The sequence below is a fragment of the Schistocerca americana genome, chromosome 4 (assembly GCF_021461395.2).
Source record: "Schistocerca americana isolate TAMUIC-IGC-003095 chromosome 4, iqSchAmer2.1, whole genome shotgun sequence".
NCBI classification, from domain to species: Eukaryota; Metazoa; Arthropoda; class Insecta; order Orthoptera; family Acrididae; genus Schistocerca; species Schistocerca americana.
In genome coordinates, this window is record NC_060122.1 from 714735063 (window position 1) to 714748117 (window position 13055).

Genomic DNA, 13055 nt, shown 5'->3' on the forward strand with positions numbered 1-13055 from the left:
ATCTTTCCTCATTAATGTAGAAGATATGCTCTTGTGAAATGAGATGAATCTTTTTAAACACCCTGTATTCTCGGATATTTTGTCGCGCCACGCTTCAAGGAGGGCATCCTACGTCGTCATCATCAACAGCACTTAATAGTCATCCAAATTATGGTGAACCGTTGTGCTTCAGGCAGAATTTGCTAATGCTAACAGTGATTAACCCTTCTCCGACGGGGGGACGCTAATAGCTCCATCGACCCCGTTAGATAGCAAACAGCCCTGCATGTTTCTCTGACTGTACAGCGTCTGCTAAGGGCATAAAGTAGGAATGACTATGGAGTGTGCATGGTGTAGTGTGCAAGTCGCCAACAGCAAACTTGGAATGTTTCGCGATTTGTTCAGCGTTGTTTGTTTATATTTAGCGTTAAGACGAAACTTAAATATCAAAGGAGGAAAAATTGCGTTTCGTAGGTAAACACCACTAAGGTTTGATTACTGTTGTCACACCAGTAAGAAGCACTTCATGTACTGAAAAATATCGAGCCACAGTGATAAAAGTTAATACTGGAAGGCTTAGTTATACATTGGAATGGCCGTATATTTAAGAGAGAAGTGGTGCCTAAAATTCTGTAGTGTTCTACCAGTCAATCCGTTGAAAGTGTACACATTTCGAACTATGTTCAACTTGCGATAAGATTTATATACGAGGGTTGGAACTTTAATAGTGGTAACTATTTATTTGCAGCTCGTACAAAATAGATACGTTTTTCAAAGTTTTGCTGACCTTCAAAGTAGTCACCAGCATTGTGTATAACCCGTTGCCAGCGATGTGGAAGCCGTAGGATACTCTTAGCAGTGGCAGTTGTGCTGACAGTTCGAGCGGCGCGGTCTATTGCCCGACGAATTTGTAGCAGTTCTGAAGCGAATGCCGTGAAGTGTTTCCTTCAGCTTAGAAATCTAGTTGAACTTAAACGAGGGCTTAAGTCAGGGGGGCGCAGTAGGTGGTATAGAACGTAGCAGCCCCATCAGTCAAAGAAATCAGTAACAGCTTGCACTGTACGTGCTTGATCATTGTGCCGCACAATGATGGTCCGGTCCTGCAAAAAGTCTCATCACTTCTGTCTCTATGCTGTTCATTTTTGGAACACAACCTGCGACTAGCTTAGAGGCAGAAGTGAAGACACTTTCTGCAGGACTTGACCATCATTTTGCAGGACAATGCTCAAGCGCGTACAGTGCAAGCTGTTACTGATTTGTTTGTCTGATGGGGCTGCTAATTGCTACACCACCTACCGCACGATTTAAAATATCCACACAGAAGTTCTTGCGAGCAATTTTATCTGGGTCTTTTATTGCTTGTACGATCGTCAATCTGTATAGTTTCAAGTGGAAACTGTCTCTCTGCACCCGCCAAACAGTCGTATGTGGGATATGCAGTTCGCGAGATGCACGTCGGGTCGATTTCGTAGGTCTGTTGACTAAACGTTGTCTCGCTCCCTTAACGACGTCGTGAGATGTGCGTGGATGTCCTGATAATTTCCCAAGTCTTTCTACAAAACGTTTGGCATGTGCCACTCATAAACTGTAGGCCTACTAGGAGGATCTTTAGTGTACTTGGTACGGAAATTACGCTGAACTGTTGCCGCCGACTTTGATTCATCAAACCAAAACGCACGCTTGGGTCCAGTGAATGCAGCCATCTTTAACGCAACTGCTACTAGAACTCCTTACGGTGCGATTCGACACTAACGAACTACGCGAGACAAAACTTGGTGTATTTCCCTACATCTCTAGGTACTTCGAATTAATTTCTATGAATTTTCAAAGTTGTAAAGTCCTTTTTGAAACACCCTGTATGTTGGCGCATCAGAATGCTCACTTCATAGATATTTACCTTATGGTTTCCTTTAACGTCGTTACGAAGTTGTGCCTGGTAACCACTGATTTGTCCAGGGTCATGTGTTCAGAGATCGTGGCGACGCTGCTGCTCTCACAGGAAGTATTTTACTTACGACAGCTCTGTTTACAGTTTCCAGCGTCCAAGCTATAACGGCGCGCAGTTGACGGAGAAAATGCGGATAGCGCAGTTTTCGGTTTCCTTCTGTTTGGAGTAGTTCTCCTCTGCAAATGCGTCCGCCGTTTCAGCTTGCGATAACGACGAACGACGCGTCCGCCCAGAATAACTGCTCGCCTGTGGCTGGCCTTGCGACTGGTGCATGCGTCGTCTGCCGGGACAGACACGCGCCAACTGCGTGCCCCGGGGCTCTCGCCAATATGCTGACTGCGTTTCCACGTCTCTAATGCTTGTGCAGGGTCGAATTTTCTGTGGTGCGCCAGTAATCTTTAATATTTATAGCTGACAACCTAAGACATCCTTTTTTTTAAAAAAAAAAAAAAAACAAAACAAAAAAAAAAAACAAAAAAAAAACAGACTTCTGTGCCACTGGAAAGCGCGTTCGTTGAGGACTTCAGTGAGATATTGCGTGGAACTTGGAACAAACAGTAACAAGATAACAGCAGCCAAAATCACTACCCCGCCATTAGGAGAAGAGCTACCACAACCCTCTGTCTATTATATGAAATGAAACACTTCAGTCATACAAAAACACGACACTTCAAGTTATCGCAGAAGCAAAAATCGCCAAGTCTGTTGCCTGTGTTGAGCGTCACCTACAGCTGGCTACTGCCTCGACACTCTGATACGAGTACGTCTCCTACAGAGCGACTGTAAGCTCATTAGACTTGGACACTCGCCTGGAACACCAGAGAACGCTTTCAGCTTTCGCGTCGTTATTGCGAAGCACGCCGTACGTGTTTCCCGTCGTGGTTGTTGCACGCTCTGCAAAGACCTGCTACATCTCACGGAACGTGCTCCTCATTGCGGTTTGCCTCCAGCAACGGTTCCAGGATCCATCTAGCGCGTAAATCACCCAGTTTCTTTACAAAAATGGACGCGCGTAAAATAGCTGCGTTAGCTCGGTTAGCGGCTGCCGAAGAAGAGCGCAGAAAATCGCGAAGAAGAATCTGGAGTCGTCGGTGTGTTGAACATTGAAATGCTGAGAGAGGAACACTACAGAAACCTGTGCAACGATCTGAGATACATAACAGTAGAAGTTATTCGTTAACTCAGTTTAATCTTCATCCTATTGTCGGTTTTAAATTCAATACAGTTAAAGTATAGTGTCTAATGTCAGTTTGCGGATGCGTGATATCCATATTCTCGATTCTTCTATGACTACAAGCAATCTGGAGCAAAGTGCTTCATCACATAGGTTTGAAGATCGAGATTCGTTTAGTAATTTCATTTGAATGAAAGAGGAGATTTTTTTCGAAGCTGCTCGTCATAATTGATAAAGATATTCAACGGAAAGATATAAGCATGAGGCAGTCCATAAAACCCAGAGATAGAGTATACTGTTTCCACTAAGCCTCGTAAAAGTAGAAACTTGCAGTTTTGTGTGACATGGACTGGCAGTTACGTTAAGATTACTGGCCACGGGGGAAACATATCAGTCGTTGGCGTTTGCAAAAAGAATTTCAGCTAATACATTATTTATAATAAATCACACTGACCTTTTCAGATAATACTACTATTATATTAATACGAAAGACACAGAATCTTTTAGAAAAAATGCGAAAAAAGGTTTGGAAGGAGCTCACGAAGCTATAAACTATGCTACAAGTTCGACATCGCAGGCAGATCATATGTGGTACACACTGTCTAAAGAGAGTATCTACCTACAGATCTTATTATCTGATACTTAATATGCAATCTGTACCAAATGGACGCGCTTTTGATAAATTATTACTGTGCTACAGCAGTTTTCATAGCATACAATTTAGAACACTAAATACAACAACTAAAAGAAGCCCTTAGCTACAGATGTGTAGTTCAGATGTGTAGTTCATTAAACTGTTTTATTAGTAAATCAATTGTTTCTAGATATAGCAACAAGCATAAGTTATTATTTTTGCCGGTACTAATACTGCTACTCGTTTCTTCTTTATTTTTTCAATTTTGATACCAACGATGCTGCTAGCGAACTGGTCCTGTCACGTAAACTATTTTATGAATTTAATCCCACTTAACCTAAACTGAGTGCATCTGACTCATGAAAATATAATTATTGAGGAATACTAAATCTGAGATACTCTAGACTGTGCTGTTAGAAATTTTATTATTGCAGAGATATTTCTTTTTCTTTGTACTAGAATCAATTGCAGTCTGTCCACCTCGGTAGCTGCAGTGTCAGCGTGGTTGAATGCAAAAGCCAGCCGCGTTGGCCGAGCGGTTCTAGGTGCTTCAGTCCGGAACCGCGCGACTGCTACGGTCGCAGGTTCGAATCCTGCCTCGGGCATGGATATGTGTGATGTCCTTAGGTTAGTTGGGTTTGAGTAGTTCTAAGTTCTAGGGGACTGATGACCTCAGATGTTAAGTCCCATAGTGCTCAGAGCCATTTGAATGTAAACCGAAGGGGCCCAAGTTCGACTACCAGCCGCGTTGGAGATTTTTTCCGCTCAGAGACTGCGTGTTGCGTTGCCTTCATTTCATCATCACCGACGCTCAAGGCGTTTAGACAGCGTCACATAAAGACTTGCACCCAGCAGCGAGCCACCACACATACAGAGAACTGCATTCTAAAGGTATTGCAGTATTTATGACAAATGAACGGAAACAAAGAATCTAGCTTGACCTTTTTTTAAATAACGTATACTGAAACTAATTTCCTGCCTTTTGGTTTAAATCCTTTTTCTCACTTGCAATTCGCACAAATGATATTAGTGGTTGTAGTACTTTCCTTTAAAGACTTTATCGATCAGATTATCTTTTACTGTACTTTTATTAGCAATTTCCTGATAGCTGCAGTAACACTCCTCTGCAAAGTGTTGGTAAATGCCTGTCATTGTGAGAAAGTCACTAGCTCTTAAGCCAGCACAGGCAGTTACGATCACAGACTACTGGTATACGTTATGAAATCCGACCCTTCATCTCCATGCTAGACAGAGCTGCCCGCCCGCCGTCCCCCCACTCTTGGCCCCGTCTACCACCATAAGCTGGAAACCGGCTTTGGCGTTCCCAAACAGCCAAGAGGTCGTCCCATCGGCCAGACCGGGCTTGATATGTTCCACAGCTCCCTATATTTAGACAACAGATGAAATTAATCCCAATCAGGGTGATAAAAGTTTTGGGTCGAAACAATTACGTAATATGATGGATCAAATGATAGTTCACAGAGTCCACAAAGACGCCTCTCTCGAAGTATTTTCGGCAACGAAAACTTGGCTTACGACTCTGACTTCCATACATGAAAGATACTAGTAATATGACCATATTAACATGTGAACTTCCGGCACAGGACCTGCAAGGCCAGCGGGATACCGATCGACCGCCGTATCATCCTCCACCAACGGCGTTGTTGGATGCGGTATGGAAGAGAGCGGGGTCAGCAGACCGCTCTCCCGGTCTTTGTCAGGTTTTGTGCTCTGAACCGTTACAGCTTGGTCAAATACTCGTAACTTGCACACCGTTCCAGTCGCCCCACCAAACAAATATCGCTGCAAGAATCGAAAGTGGCTCTTCCGAATGCAGTAAGCCACGCCAAGGACTCATGTATGGAAGAAGGAAAAATAGAAACTCACTTGAAGAAATATTTAAAGTGATACACAAGAACTAATCACTAATAAAACCTGAGCGAACAAAGGGTCTATCTATACAGTGTTATTGAACTCTACTGTACTCTTGTTTCAGATAACAATGTGTTAAATGAAACTTCCTGGTAGATTATGTATTAAATGTATTATTGTTAAATTAATGAAAAGAGCACGTGTTAAAAACGATACATGTTAACTGGAAAGCATGCTTAATTCCTGATAAACCCAAGAGATTGAAACATCAGGCCTAAACTGTCGTATACGGATTGAAGATGAAACCCTGTGAAAACAAAATTTGTCTACACACAGCAATCTATCAGCCAAGAAACTCAGGTCCGAGTAAAACTCTTTGAACCCAAAAATGCTGTTCATTCTCCACATAATGCCGTTAATAAGGGAAACAGATGAATATGTTGAAGCATACAACCAAATACTACAAAAGGAATTTAAGCATAATTAAAATGCCATTAATAAGGAAAACAGTTGAATATGTAGAAGCAATCGATGATAAGAATAAAAAAGGATGTAAGCTGTCTCAAACAAAAATAAATTACACTCTCTAACATCAAATTGAGAGGCACCCACATGCCTTGCCCATACTGTGGCATCAAGCAGTCAGGCCTGCAAGATGAGTGGTCTGCCAAGCGAGTGGATTCATTCTCATTTATCGAGTAACATGAACTCTAGTACTCACAATTAAGTTACAAATTATTCTCCTGTATGAATATTACGCAATGGAAACGGAAACGCACATCTGACTATTAGTAATTTACACAACTCTGACTGTTCACTACCCACTGGCAATACCACATTTTCTTCCTTATTTAACGGCTTTGATCAACACGTGGCCATCGTACTGAATATGAATGGCGCACACATTATAAATTCTGGGTATCATGACAACATACTATTCGAAGGAAAAGGCCACCAATCTTTTTCTTTTCACTATCTTATTTATTCCGATAAATTCTATAACCTACAACAATAACACATGAGAAATTCCGCCCAGTGGGCATGGCTTTACATTGGTGATTCTCTATCTTATGGTCTCGTAACTGTTTAACGCTACAGTGAACTTTCTGGATTGGATGGTGGATCTTTTGTCATATCTCACACTTCGACTCTCACACCCATCATCACAAAAATTTCCTCCAGACCGAGTGGTACAAAAAGGAACATGCACAACCCATTGCCTCTGAAACTATCTTGTTACTCTCCCATGCCAACCGCACATACTTAAATTTCATGAAATACATCACACTGGCAGCATACAATACAAAGAATAGTCACAACGTTATAATCACATCACTTTCAGCTTTCCCACTTCAATTAGTATTTATCCTAGTTACACACGACACTGCCCCACTTCGTAACTTTTCTTTCCTACTATGAACTCTGGAGGATATATGCACGCCTTCCTGTGCAATGCAGGCCAAGTGGCGTTGCTGGATAGACGGCTGACTCACCTTGCTTCTCTCTAGAGTGTTATAGTTTGAACCAAGCGTCACACGGAAACATAACACGCAAAGTAATATTAAGAACATATTCATCACACACGCGAGTCCTCAACTGATACCATGGACGAGTACCTCTCTTTATGCTTTGTCTCATACACAGATTGAGACTCACACAGTACTCACCACGTGGAAGTACTCGTCTCTAATTTCAAGTCCTGCACACGCCATTTCTTAAATATTTCCAATTTATAGTACACATGCTAGTAATTCAGCTTAACTTTAGCACTCGGAAGTATTTCAACTTATTGCTACACGTGGTTTCATTGTGGCCGTTGGTCACTTCCGAAGATTACTACGATCCCCTTAATATTACCTGCCTGACATCTAATCCTCCCCACAAAAGTTCCTGAAATAGAGAAATTATTATTCCAAACTACTCTTAAGTATTTCACATGCATACCATGTCTCCACTCTTTTGTCTTTACGGAGCACACCTAAGACAGGTCTTACCAACACTAGATCCAGCGGCAGACTGCTGAAACATGGCCGTTCTTCAGGTCATCTCGCACCTCTGTCGAAGTGGGGGAGCACCTTGCTACCGTATTGGTCAGCCACATTTCAGGTGCTCAAAGCTCAGGTAAATTTCATCTCTTTGGTTCCACCAAAGTTGAACAAAGTACCGTCTCAAAGATGATCACATATTTCACATTCACTATTTGTGGTTAGCAGACGACCATACATTCATTCATTTCGCAGATCTCACCAAATTGGATGTAGGGATTTATTTTGTGGGAGTGCACATGTGATCAATTAAATAAATTGTCATTCTTTCCCACACTGGTATCCAGCTTCGCTGTATTAATTGAAATTGAGTTATTATTAGAAAAAATATGTTGTTCTGACAAGAATAACGAAGAATGTTGTACCTATTTTGAATGTCGGGCGGTACTGTACCCTTTCAAAATAAAACAAATAGGAAATTACCAAAGAATCGCTTCCCACGCCCGGGTTCCCGGGTTCGATTCCCGGCGGGGTCAGTGATTTTCTCTGCCTCGTGATGGCTGGGTGTTGTGTGCTGTCCTTAGGTTAGTTAGGTTTAAGTAGTTCTAAGTTCTAGGGGACTTATGACCACAGCAGTTGAGTTCCATAGTGCTCAGAGCCATTTGAACCAACCAAAGAATACCACTTTGATATCTTTCAGTGTTAGACAGTTTTAGTGTATATTACGTAAAATACATTGTCATTACGAAAAATACATTGAAAACTTGTGAATATAATTTAGTCAAAACCGAAACCAAAATATATTATAACCAACAATGAACCGTGATAAAAATTTTGCACGTAGAGTGAAGCATAAAACAGAAAACCCCGAAATAATTACAATTAGGCGTAATATATTATCGACCTAAAAACCAATATGAACACTTTTAAGATTGTGTTCGTTATTTGTCACATTTTTCATCTAATGAGCTGCTTCTGGAAAGACTCACGTTGTGTTACTGCTCAGAGTATTACTCCTGTTGTGTCGGTAGTAAAAATGGTTCAAATGGCTCTGAGCACTATGGGACTTAACATGTGTGGTCATCAGTCCCTTATAACTTAGAACTACTTAAACCTAACTAACCTAAGGACATCACACACATCCATGCCCGAGGCAGGATTCGAACCTGCGACCGTAGCAGTCCCGCGCTTCCGGACTGCAGCGCCTAGAATCGCATGGCCACCGCGGCCGGCCGTCGGTAGCAGAGGTGTCTAATAAATACAATCAGACTTCTACAAAAACGTAACTCATTAATAACTTACTTATACTTGGTACTCTTAATAATTGAGTTATACATAACTTGTAATGTTGTAGGCTCTTCTGTGATCTTGAATTGTGTATAAAGACAATAAATTTCTTGACTGTAACAAACTATCTTAAATACTGATAAACTTATATGCGCCACTGACTCTTAGTAATGATCAATAATGTCCTTCTACGTCGATGTAATGTTCTTACTGCAATCTTCTGTGCCAATGTTGATAAGTCTACAGCTGCACTGGATCTGGGGGTGAAGCTTCGAGTGTAGCCGCTTAAAAAGACGCGCCAGACAGACTAGCATGCAGTTAAGTCTTGCAATTTTGGCGTCCTCTGCTGGCGTGTATGCACGGCGCCACCCAACGGGGAGCAGCGAGCGATGGAAGAGCGATGCTCGTGCCACAATAATCTCCGATATATTTGGAATACTACGCGTTCATTACCGTCTTGCTGTTGACATAATGATAATCACAGCAGAATCTGTATTTCCTTGTCCCGTCCATTGACTTTTTTCGTACAACTACGATCCTGGCTCTCCAAGCACTATACCATGTTCTGTTATACTGTCAGCTATCTGCTGGGGAATTAGCTCCTCCACTGTTGGTTGGAAATACTTTGGTATATGATAGAGTTTACGGTAAATTGGAGCTTCGTTCCCCGTTGGTATTCTGTGCTGAACTATCGGGATGACTGGCAATGGCCCTTGCGGGAAAAACAAATCCTCAAATTCCGATAACAATTCTTCCACCTGCTCCCTCTCCACTCCTTTCAAATGTTCGATTTTCTTATGTAATGCAGTTCTATCAGCAGCTTGTGGTTGTTCTCTTCGGGCACGCCTCGTGCACCAATCCTTCTTGTTAGGAACATCTAAATTCGCTATCAACATCCCTTTCCTCAGATTCACTTCCATGGTACTATAATTATCTACGTTCTTGGGTGCTACTCGCCTACCGTTCCCCTCCTGTACAAGTACAATTCTACATTTCACAAAACAACCTAACGGATAATTCTCTTGTAATGCTTCGACAACACACATCGTATTCACAGGTAGTCTCGACTCCATGTTCACCCCAAGTGACTTCCTGGTGCCAGTAGACACACAATTAAGCGAAGTGAGCCTTAATGCTGATGAATGTAGTTCAATCGGTTTGTTCATTACGTTGAACGCTCCTTGCGCCAGTTCCACACTGACAACAATTTCCCCTAGCTGAAATAGTATTCCGAAACAAGGTGTCTATCCCTTCTCATAGCCTTCGCTCACAAGCAATACAACCTCCACGCACTGACCGAATGAAACTTTCCCTATTCGAAAATCCACGAGCACTGACCTCAACAGTGTGGTGATCTCATGACCCCTAATCCACGGAACCTATATCGTGGTGACTTCAATTTCTTTTGACCCACTAGGCTCTTACTAGCCACGAACACATGCGCCTCTCTGTCCAATAAAAACCTAAATTTGCTGTTTCTCATAAACCTTACCACTGAAAGTTATACTTCTTTATACGTAGTTGTAGCGTTGAAATCAAAGGGGAACTCCTTTAGGTGGACCATGGGCTCTGCTGCCGTTTAACGACTGCTTAACATTAGCACGTTCACCCCTCCAACTTCCACATTGCTGATTACCGTCTCTACCTGTATTCCCTGATAGCTGCCAACACAGCTCGCCTATCATGTACGCCCGTTGTTATGTCTGTTTCCTCATTCTGAGTCGCCAACTGAACAGCAAAGTACAAATCCCTCGGTGTCCTCTCGCACACCTTTCTAGACGTATTCACTGGCAACCCCCTCAAAAAGACCTCCAGTGCCCCCTGCTCGGCCTCTTGTACCAGAACCTTAAATGCCTCACTTTGTCCCAGTTCATAAGTGTGCTCGTTCAACTCTCTTATCCCATCTGAGAAATTCTCCACCGTTTGCCCGTGCCTTTTTACCGTCATACTCAACCTCTCCAGAAAGTACCCTGCGTTGTTCTGCTTCTTATGCTGTACCTCGGTAACAACCCTTCCCTCAACTGTTCAAACTCAGTCGCCTTCCTCGAGGCTTCAGAAAGCCTCAGATACGTTTTAGCTTCTCCCACTAACCTCAGCTTAGCCAAGTGCAACAACTGATTATTGGTTCAGTCGTTTATCACAGCCGACATCTCCAGATCCTCTACAAAAGAACACACATTCTCAGATTGTCGACCCGAAAATGGCACAATCAACACTGTGGCAGCCGGAGCTATCTCCTGCTGTGGCACTTGAGGCAACGACAACTGCTCACCCCTGGCTGCTCACTGACTACTTATAAGTGTTGTATTCGCTGCTGGTTGAGCTACCTTTTCCAATAACTTCCACACCGCTTCAGATTTAAACATGCCTTGCGTACATGACTCTGCCACTGTGCTGCATTCATCCTTCAACGTCCCAAATCACAAACGGCACAACCACAAAAAGAAAAAGTCCCCGACCTGCTCGTGCCACCATTCCTAGCACTTCATTTACACGGATACTCTGCAAATCACATTTAAGTGCCTGGCAGAGGGTTCATCGAACCACCTTCACAATTCTCCATTATTCCAATCTCGTATAGCGCACGGAAAGAATGTACACCTATATCTTTCTGTACGAGCTCAGATTTCCCTTATCTTATCTGGTGATCGTTCCTCCCCATGTAGGTCGGTGTCAACAAAATATTTTCGCATTCGGAGGAGAAAGCTGGTGATTGGAATTTCGTGAGGAGATTCCATCACAACGAGAAACGCCTTTCTTTTAATGATGTCCAGCCCAAATTCTGTATCGTTTCTGTGACACTCTCTGCCATATCTCGCGGTAATACAAAACGTGCTGCCTTTCTTTGAACTTTTGCAATGTACTCCGTCAGTCCTATCTGGTAAGAATCCCACACCGCGCAGCAGTATTTTAAAAGAGGAAGGACAAGCGTAGTGTAGGCAGTCTCCTTAGTAGGTCTGTTACATTTTAGAAGTGTCCTGCCAGTAATACGCAGTCTTTGGTTAGCCTTCCCCACAACATTTTCTATGTGTTCCTTCCAATTTAAGCTGTTCGCAATTGTAATACCTAGGTATTTAGTTGAATTTACGGCTTTTAGATTAGACTGATTTATCGTGTAACCGAAGTTTGAGTTCCTTTTAGCACTCATGTGGATGACCTCACACTCTTCGTTATTTAGAGTCAACTGCCACTTTTAGCACCATTCAGATATCTTTTCTAAATCGTTTTGCAGTTTGTTTTGATTTTCTGATGACTTTATTAGTCGATAAACGACAGCGTCATCCGCAAACAACCGAAGACGGCTGCTGAGATTGTCTCCAAAATCGTTTGTATATATAAGGAACAGCAAAGGGACTATAACACTATCTTGGGGAACGGCAGAAATCACTTCTGTTTTACTCGGTGACTTTCCGTCAATTACTACAAACTGTGACCTCTCTGACAGGAAATCACAAATCCAGTCACATAACTGAGACGATATTCCATAAGCACGCAATTTCACTACGAGCCGCTTGTGTGGTACAGTGTCAAAACACTTCCGGAAATCCAGAAATACAGACTCGATCTGAAATCCCTTGCCAATAGCGCTCAACACTTCATGTGAATAAAGAGCTAGTTGTGTTTCACAGGAACGATGCTTTCTAAACCCATGTTGATTGTGTGTCGATAGACCGTTTTCTTCGAGGTAATTCATAATGTTCGAACACAATATATGTTCTAAAATCCTGCTGCATATCGACGTTAATGATATGGGCCTGTAATTTAGTGGATTACTTCTACTACCTTTCTTGAATGTTGATGTGACCTGTGCAAAATTCCAGTCTTTGGGTTCGGAACTTTCGTGCTACAGTAAACCAATCAAATACAACATAGAACAGAACAAGCTTAATTCCAACGTCTTACCACTTACACTTGAAACATTAATTCGCATTGTGGCCGAAACATCGACAAATATAATACTCTAGTGCCCCAAACTCAGTACAAGGCGCAGATGGCCCACAAACTACACTGGTTGCATCTTACAGATACCAAAGAATCTTAATTCTTACCCCCACGAGACTGCGAAACAACAAGAGGTTCCTCATGCTACTATTCTCGCTAAACTTCACAAAAAGACGATACTTAAATGCTTCTTGGCACCTTTCCTTAATAGCAAATGCATCACTTTAAAAAAAT

The 13055-nt window shown here is 42.4% G+C and overlaps 1 protein-coding gene across 5 annotated transcripts in view; it reads left to right on the plus strand.

Moving 5' to 3' along the window:
• The window catches only part of LOC124614045 (juvenile hormone esterase-like), a 496653-nt gene that overhangs the window by 89171 nt on the left and 394427 nt on the right, over positions 1 to 13055 (plus strand). The window lies entirely within an intron of this gene.